Source organism: Berghia stephanieae, chromosome 3, assembly GCF_034508935.2.
Source record: "Berghia stephanieae isolate SIO BIC M18660-M18661 chromosome 3, UCSD_Bste_1.3, whole genome shotgun sequence".
Classification (NCBI taxonomy): Eukaryota; Metazoa; Mollusca; class Gastropoda; order Nudibranchia; family Aeolidiidae; genus Berghia; species Berghia stephanieae.
Window position 1 is genome coordinate 102,316,325 of NC_088362.1, and position 9,613 is coordinate 102,325,937.

Here is a 9,613-nt window from a genome sequence, read left to right on the forward strand (position 1 = left end):
GTTTCTATGTTATATGTTTGTGATGAGAATATTGGCTATTAAGCTTAACTGCTGGTCAAAATTACTTCGCGATGGTGGTGAACGAATCGGCGATCTCAAGAAGTGGGTGAGAGAGGGATCTAGAAATGACTTTGGGTTTGAAACGAATATTTTTGTGTTCGTGGATAGCTCACACGGTAGAGCCACGCTCTCACCTGCCAGGCGGAGTTGTCGTACCAATAAGGTCGCAGGTTCAAACCCCACCACCGCCGCGAAAAAAAATTTTTTATTCTCTATTGTCTTCTGGCACTTTTCTACTCACTTCATATCTTGCTATAGATAGTATGCGGTTAAACAGCTGATCGGAGTGGAAGTTTACTTCCGGCTGGCAGAAAGCAATGGAAGACAATGGAGTAGAATAGTAAAATATTAGTTTCTGTCGATAATCTTCCATATTTTTCTGGTTCTAGACATAAATATTTTTTTTTAAAATTCCCGTTAATGATGTAGACCCCTATGCCATTTGTGAACACGACTGGTGCCATAATCTTTAGGAACTACAGCCAGTCTCATCGTTTGATGTAGCGAACTACCTCGTCACGACCACAAGTTTCTGTCTACACGGTCTACACATTTCACGGTAAGTCTGTATTATTTAATCGTTTCCCTATGCTATACCTATACTATGTTACACCATTCACGGCTAATTGTAAGATTTATTCTCAAAAAATCACAGAAGACAGATATGTCGAACCTGACACGGGAATATTAATATGATATGACCTGCTTCACGAGTCGTGATCATCTTAGTCTTAGTCTTAGTAAGTTTAGTCTAAGTTAAGTCAGTCTAAGTAGTGGATCAATGAGTCTTTGTGGTTACATTCAAATTTCAACTATTTTGCCTTTAAGGTGATGAATTCCTCCGAATTCACAAAAGATTATAAATAATAATTTAAATTAAAAACACCAGGGCAGGCAATGACTATGAAATCAATGTGGTCCCGCGTCCAAATCAAACTGATTAATACAGTAACAAAACATCATGCACATAAGACTGTTTTAAAAGCCCCACCCCATTCCAAGGGACTGAGCTTGATCCCGAGTGAATATTTTTTTTTCTAATCCCACTCCCCTTGTCAATCCAGCAGTGATTGGGTAGCTGAGTCTGTTAGATCTAGCGGAAAGTACTTTGACATAGACTAGAGTCCTATCTAAAGGGTAGCAATTACTATGGTCCGTTTCGCGCTTTTCAAACCAGGTTAAACTTCGGCTCCATTGAATGACTACTTTTTATTCGATATTTTACTCAATCCCCAAACTATATAATTTTTAGCCCCACGGCTGATGTTGAGTTATGGAATTGTGTCTCTCTGAATAATTCTAATAACCTTTCAGATGAGTACTCCACATTTCACAGCAAATTTAATTCACTGTTGTTAACTAAGTGTGAATAATATTACCTCCATTGCCACAATTTTTTTTTTCAGGCTTACAGGGGACTGACTACTTATAATCAGGCCTACAATGGATGGGTGACGGATGTAAAATGGTTTAAGCCTCCTAGCTGTGGGAAAGTGGTACTAGCTGCTAAGGTAACCCCCCCCCCCCCCCCCCCCCCCCCCCCCCCCCCGTTTTCATCTCACTTCTATGATTATTATTACTGTTATTACATATTATTATTTTGATTACTACATTTATTTATATTACTCCATGCAGGATTGATAATACGATATAGCGGTTTTTAACACATGGCTATATTCATTACAATGAATTTTCTTGAACTAGAATATGAATAACTTTAAAAAAAAAAGAAATAAGAAACTTCTTTAATAGGTTCAAGTTCTACTATGGGAGACTCAGTCGAGTCCTTGGAAAAGCCTCTTTACTCACATTTGCTCAGTCAGTGTGTTCGGACATAACGTTTAAATGGTTTTGCGACTCATGGCAGTCCCGTTAACTCAGTTGGTAGAGCACCCATTTCACAATCAAAGAGACCGAGATATATCCTAGATGAAATTAAGACCCCACCCCCTCCCCTTTCTTTTATTTTTGTACACCCAGCAGTAATTTGGCAATAGAAAAGCGCCCTATTTGAAGGGTAACAAGTTATTATTTTCACACTATAGAAACTGGGATGAAATCTGGCTCTATAGACCTAATGGTTCTGATGGACTACTTTTGGTGCTTGCGACACTATCAGGTCATTTTCAGCACAATTAAAAGCTGTTGCGAAATACGTAGTAAGAAAAATGGGCTTGGATCAAATACAGAGCAGAAGTAGATCAAAGTTATTAATGTGCTTAGTTTTGAGATCGCCTAACAGTTCCATCCAGAGACGGAATACACTCAAATGTTTATGTTTGATTTAAGGGTTTTACTGCACTTGCGACACATTTCAGCACCAGTAAAAAGGAATAAAATGGGATTGTAAAAATTTCCAGATTTACAATTAAAAGCACACAAGAAAAGTAAGACAAAGAGGAACAAATGTAGATTCCAAGAGAATGCTATCAGTGTACTAAGTCTGATAACACCCAAAAGTCTCATCCTGACACAAGCACAGGTCCCCCCTAAGAGGAATACACTCAAACGTTCACGTATTATTTTTTTATTATATTATATTAAGTTACGTTATGCCTTTTGCGCAGCGATATCATAAGATATCGTCGCCTAGGCATTCCACGAAGGAATATAGATAACTCATCAAACAAGATGTCTGATGTCAACAGGAATCACCCATGTTGTCCAAGTGAGCAAATTGGGGGTTAATAATCTTGCTCAAGGAAAAAAAACGAAAGTGCCTGAAGCGGGGCTCGAACCTGGGTCATCCGGATCACAGTGCACTGCCTTAACCACTCGGCCACTTCGCCCCCCATATTATATATACACATATATATATATATATATATATATATATATAATATAATAAAAAAATTTTACGCGAACTGATTTACAAGACAAAAATTTATTTTTTTTTCCCAAAACCAACAATATTCATTTGACTGTTTCTCTCTCAGCCAATGACTCCGGCAAGGGAAAGGACAAAACCAAGTAATCTCATTCCAAGACAAGGACATAAAGAAACTTGGAAAACAATATAAGGGATAGAGGACACAGCATGCCCTCTTGCCACCATGGGAAGTCAAAGACCCCACCCAGTCTATTGTTTATAAAATGTTGATTATAAATTTACAAAATAAATTTACATCCATTTGTCACTCTCTCATCTAAGGACAGGGAAAAAAAGCATGTAATCTTATTCCAAAACAAAGATAGAAAGCTACCTGAAAAAGGAATACAGACATAGGGGGGTGAAGAAAGCAATAATGACCTTGCCCACAAAGGAAGGTCAATGACCCCACACCCAGGGTAGAAAAATGAGAACTCAGTCAAGCATTCACCATCAAATTACAAAAGCAACGGATAAAACAAATTTTTAAAAAAGTCATTACAGTACTTTATTTTCTTTATTGTGCTCCAACTTCATGTTTAAATATACAATGGATTTCTATTTTATTTGCCAATTCAAAAATATTATTAGGTTTTGAATATTATTGCAGAACATATAATATAGCAATGACTATCCCGCACAAATCTTTGGGCCTCTTTTTCGCTCACGAAGTGCCCGAATTCGCGTCAAAATATGGGACGAAGCCGTTTCGTATATGCTATTTAAAAAAATTAATTTCGACGCTGTTTATCTATGAATATGACTGAAAGTTGGCACACTGTTAGAAAAAAGGTCATTTTAGATTATGTCAAGCGACAAAACTCGTGCGATTACCAGAAGACCGTTAAAAATAGATTTTTACTCTTTGGAGTAAAATATTTCTAAAACTACCGGGCGTGGAGGTTTTGTCGCTGACAAGGTAATACATGAACATTTCTTCTTTTTGGTTGTAAAATTTCATATGAATATGACGAGTACATTTCCCATATTTTACAAAACACCATCCTAATTTGCTCTTCAAGTTTCAATCTTTTAATCCACTTATTACGCAAGATACAACCAAAGGTCGAAAAAAAAAATGCCGAAAAAGCGTCCCATATTTTCGCGTGTTTTTCCTCTTTGCGGGTCATCCAAATAAATGACACCTTTAAAACTGTATCTTGTTTATTTATGAATGGATTTTCAAAATTCAAAAACATTTTTACTCAGTGGAGATAGGGCTTGGATTTTAGACAAAAATTTTCTTCAAATAGAGAAAAAAAAAACATTTTTCATAGTCATTGCTATATAATAATGGTAACAGAAGTAATACTACAACTAGTACAATTTTTTCACAAACATTTCGGGCAAAAGTAAAAATGTTTAACACATGTATTAGTCTAATGAAAAGAATGAAAAGGATTACAAAGGTATATAAAATCAAGCATTATTGGAAAAGAATGAATAAAAAGTCTGACTGCTTTCTTTTCGTTTCAGGTTCGCCATTCCCAAAAATTGGGTTATAGTGGACTCCGTGTGTCGACAAGTGCTTTCTGCTCAGCATCAAGATGGGAACCTGAAATGTCTGTCTTCACAATCCTGTAAAAGAAATACCAAGATTAAGTTAATACATAGAGCAAATAGTACATTATTGACCTACCACCTCTGGCGTCTATCGTGTCACTGGGAATTTTAATTTTAATATTTTAATATGTTTGAAAACAAAGAAAACTTAAGCCCCATTTCCTCAAATACGCAAGTCATTCATTTTACAGGTCAAAATAATTTTTTTTTAAAGATTTTCTTTGACTTCAACTTCAAATGCCAATAGTGCCTGAACCTTATGATGAATTCCAAAATGGTTTGGCATATTTATGTGGAAATCTATTCTTTTAAAAAAATAGAGTTGTGGATCACCATTGCTCCGTACAGCAAATGTTAAATATTTATCATCGAGCACAAAATTACTGGCAAACCTAAAAATTCTAAAACTATTTATTTACAAACTCTACAAGTAACACGCAAATATTTTAAAAACTAAATGTAATTCTATCACCTGTGGAATCAAACTATGTATGCTCAGAAAATCTGCTGTACTGTAATGTTCGGGCAATTATTGGCCTTCGCCAAAAAAAGAAAAAAAATAAGAACTGTATTTCCTACACCAGTATACAAAAAACACACATATATGTTTTCTCTACACGGGAAATTCCATTGAGTGTTACAAGCGCTGCACCTAACCATCAACTTCTTGTAGATACCGCTAGCTATAACCAATAAAAATGGACAAACTTAGCCCATAATATTTTACATTTCTGGGAATGTTTGTTTTTTCTTTTATGCCATATAATTTATTAATTTTTTAAATTTAATTTGTTGCCAGCGTGTGTATTTTGTACATACGTACATAGGGAATAGGTACATGCTTCTGTAAAAAAACGTTTGATTGGTCATTCTGCTGATTTGTGCAGATTGCCTTTTACCACAATGAAATGACAATTAAAAATAACATGTAGACTATAATATTAATATATTCATTTAGCTAAGGTTAATAAAACATTTCCTCCCAGATCTTAATAATTGAGGAATAAATCAATATGGGTGAACTCATTTAATTCTATCTATCTCATCATAAGAACACTTTGTCACTACGTTGTGTGGCCTTGAGCAAGTCACCTCAGCCCTAGCTCAGTTTGTGGCGCTGTGTTGCGGCAATGGCTGGGTTATTTCAGTCTCCCTTTAGAATAGACTCCAAAAACAAATTTTCCCTAGAGGTGAATAAAGAGAATCTATATTTTTAAAATTTGTAACGCTATAGTCAAAGACAAAAACCTTCAGGATTTTCTAATTTTGTATGAACTATCCTAAAAGGCAACCTATCCATAGCATAGAAGGACATGCTCACAATAGTATTCATTTCATTTCCCTCAAATTTAATGGATCTTCCTCTTTTATTAATTGTCATTGCCCATTCATTCAATAAAACAAAATTAATCAACATAATAAAGACAAAGCTTTTGATTCAAATGAAGTGATGGTTTTTGTTCAGTTATTTATTATCTCTGAAGTTAAAAGTCTTAAAACTCAACCATGTAAGCTTTTGTACAGTCTGGTTATTTGAAAAAAAACTTTTGATGTCAGTTCTTGCACCAACAATTTGGACAAACTTTTGACTTCATTACTGGCTCACCAGACAGGCATTCCTTACATACCTTATGAGCAAATGAAGTCACTTGATATGTGCTCTATTCCCCTTTGTCTTATTACATTCCTCATAGTCATAGATTTGTGTCTTAACTTTACAATATGAAATATGATTTTGTGCCCTTTGTCTATTGTTATGTGCATAGATCTACAATCTTTTCACTCTCTATTCAACTTCCTTTCAACTGGCAATGCAATGACCTTAAAGTGTAATGAACGGCACAAACGTTGCTAATCTCACTTTTTACCCCCCAAAAATTGCTTGATTTGGACCTATTAAATTTCCTGAGAGTGAGATCTGCTTTTATTTTTATATAGCGCATGCAATATCCACCCAAAGCACTCTACAAGATGTCCCAAGCCAACAGAAACATTAACATTAACATGTAGGAAGAGATATCATGCCTACATAAATATTGTTTTAAGCAGATACAATCAATACACTTACATTTACATGGTCAATGATTGAGCTAGTTTCTCCAATTGTTGATTGTTCAACTAGAGCCGTTGCTGCCTGCAGTCATTGCGTTTGTTCCTATCTTTAAGACATGAGTAATGGTCTGTTTTTTTCTCTGCCCCATGTCCAAGCTTTAACGTTGGAACCCAATCAGGATCAGTTTCATCAAGCAGTGATGCTGGCCTTCCTGTAAAGGCAAAAAAATTGATTGTTGAAATATATTACGTCATTTCTTGCCTATTACAATCTGGTCCTGGTCCTTGTGTGGCTATGTGGTCTAGTGGTATGACACTCGATTTTGGATCGGAAGGTCATTGGTTCGAGCCTCGCGCTCGACGCATAGTTGAGTCCTTGGAAAAGGCTCTTTATTCACATTCTCTCACCGTACTCAGGTGTAAAATGAATACCTGGCCGTTTACAGCATTTTCTTTGTCCGAAAAATTGTAGTGTCGCCTAAAAGGCGTCATGTCCCGTTCTACATGTTAAATGTTGCTGTTGACCAGGGACCCCTTGTAAAGCGCTTTGAGCACATTTAGTGGATATTGCGCTATAATATAAAGCTCAATTTTTAAATTTTTTTTTTTTACAATCCTTAAGCTTTCCGTTAAATTTACATCAAGCTTTGTCAAATTAGAACAAGGGTAGAACAATTATATAGTGCAATTTCCATGAAATGAAAATTTGTTCAAAGCGCTTTGCAAGGGGTTTATAGCCAACACTTCTTCACTAGAGGAATTCAAGCGTCGATTGAAGACATTCTTATTCCGACAGGCTTTCTTTTGATTATGTGTATAATTAGCGTTGTTCGTGTACTGTGTTAGGGCTTTATGATTACGTTAATCTATGTTTTGCGCCCAGAGCCCTCCTGATGAAGGGATGTTTGGCGCACTATAAATCTATACCATTATTATTATTATTAACAGCAAGACTTTACATGCAGGTCGAGACATGGCGCTTGTTAGGCGATATTACATTTTTTCCGGAAAGAGACAATGCTGTTTAACAGGCCTGCATCTGCCCCCTGAAAAACTTGCCTGAAAATCCTCGAGCTGAAGCTTTTTCAATAACATGAGCAAAAATCCCCATTTCCCAGAATATTTTCTTAGAATTTTACCAATTCAATAGGCTGTTAAACAAAATGAAAAAGTATTTTAATTAATTTTTTGTTCCGGCAGATCGAAATTGCCAGAAATGCCGGCAAATTTACAGGCCTATGTTAAAAGCCAGTTACCCAATTTATGCCTGAGTATGGTGAGAGAATGTGAATAAAGTTCCTTTCCCAATGACTCAACTGCTCAGAACGGGTCTGGAACCCTAATCCTTCCAAAATGACGGTGATAACTATACCACATAGCTGCAATTAAAGTATCGGGATCCCAAAGGACAATTTTTTTTAATTGAAATTTTTTTATTATTATTATTGTCATATTTGGGAAAAATTCCATATGAAGGCCCTAATTCAATGACTATACGAAACATTATAACTAATCCTCACCTTGAGTTAAAATTAGTTTCTAACTATGAAAATTATGAAAAGTCATTTTAGTGGATTGATAGAGGTCGATTGTTTCTTTCTTTGGATTAAAATTTAAAATAATAATAATTATTATATTAATTTTGTCAGTAAAAAAAATAATCATTACTATCATTATAAACTGACACTGGCAATCACTAAGCAGCGTGTTAAACTTCTGTCAAAAACTAGCATTTACATGTCCAACAGCGGTGTAGAAAAGCAGTTTGTTCGTGTTACTTTACAATACACCACCAACGGAGGAACGGAAAGAAAAAACTTAAGAAAAACGCAACCTTACTTTTAATATTTCTTCAAATGGAGAACATGTTTTTAAAATGCACAATAAAATAATCTTGACAAAGCATAAGTTATAAACTGGAACATTATAATTCTAAAATGAATGATCAGAACAACAGTGAAAGACTTCCTAATCTCATAAAAGCCAAATCTTGAAAACGAAAGTAGCCCTATCACTATCGGTAATGAGGCATTTGGTTTTGATTTAGAGTATGTTGCACGAGAAATGCATGAAATATTCATGGTCCTATCTGATAACTAAACACAACAAATAAAAGATCATCCATCCGGACCGTGTATGGACCATAAAATTAAAATGATTCCTTCTAGACCGCCTACAGACTACAGATTACATCTGAGTCTGAGATGAGTCAGATGATTTCTCCAACTTCGGAGTTTCGCATAGAAAAGTCACATCGGTGAAAAATCTCTCCGTAGATTTTGTTAGACCACCGAGTTTGAAATTTTTGATTTGATTTCTCTTCCATGAAAAAGAATAAAACACATATTTACTAAATCATAAACTTGCAACGTCAGAAATTAAGGCAAGGACCTTGGTCGGTTGCCGCCAACTCCGTGACATGCTATGGCCATGGCCCACAATGGCTACATGATGATGTTGGAGCGAAGTAAACTTGCTTTGTTCACAATAATTAAAATTAATTCATATCGTATATATAATATTTAAGATTTTAATTTATCCATCAATTCTTACCTTTAACAAAATGATCATTGCAAACTCGGTGGCTGCAAGTTAGATTTGAGCCATCGCCAAATCCCTTTCTTCTGATCGCTGCAACTGTCTCCGCTAGGTTAAATTTATTATTTTTGGGTCCTTCGTCTTCCTAATGGATGGTAACCTGAACATTTTGACTCCATCTCGACCCTGTCTTCTAGTGCATCCGATGATTATGCAGTTATTTGGCACGTTTCACGTTTTAAAAATTGGACTAGAGCTTGTTTCACATCAATGTTTACAAGCCAGCCAAGTTCTTTTGCCATCCGGAACTAAAGTAGGTCATTGCGTGACGTCATCAGCATTCTATCTATAGACGTTTTCTCAAGTTTCATTGGATTTGGAAGCTGTTCTTTCAAACTTTTACAGAAATAATAATTTAACGAAAACGTTAAATGAGGACTGGCTGACAAAGTTGGCTGTCTATTTTCTTATAGCTTTTTATTTATTTATTAAATCATCTATCTATTCATTCATTTATGTAAGGCAAATAAA

General features: G+C 35.5%; 1 long non-coding RNA gene across 1 annotated transcript; it reads left to right on the forward strand.

Annotated features, from left to right (window-relative positions):
• Window positions 1-479: 479 nt before the first annotated feature.
• On the forward strand, window positions 480-4,544 carry LOC144969018 (uncharacterized). Its single transcript, XR_013644714.1, has 3 exons — window positions 480-619; window positions 1,467-1,571; window positions 4,406-4,544. It is a non-coding gene; the product is annotated as an uncharacterized LOC144969018 (long non-coding RNA).
• Window positions 4,545-9,613: the final 5,069 nt, after the last annotated feature.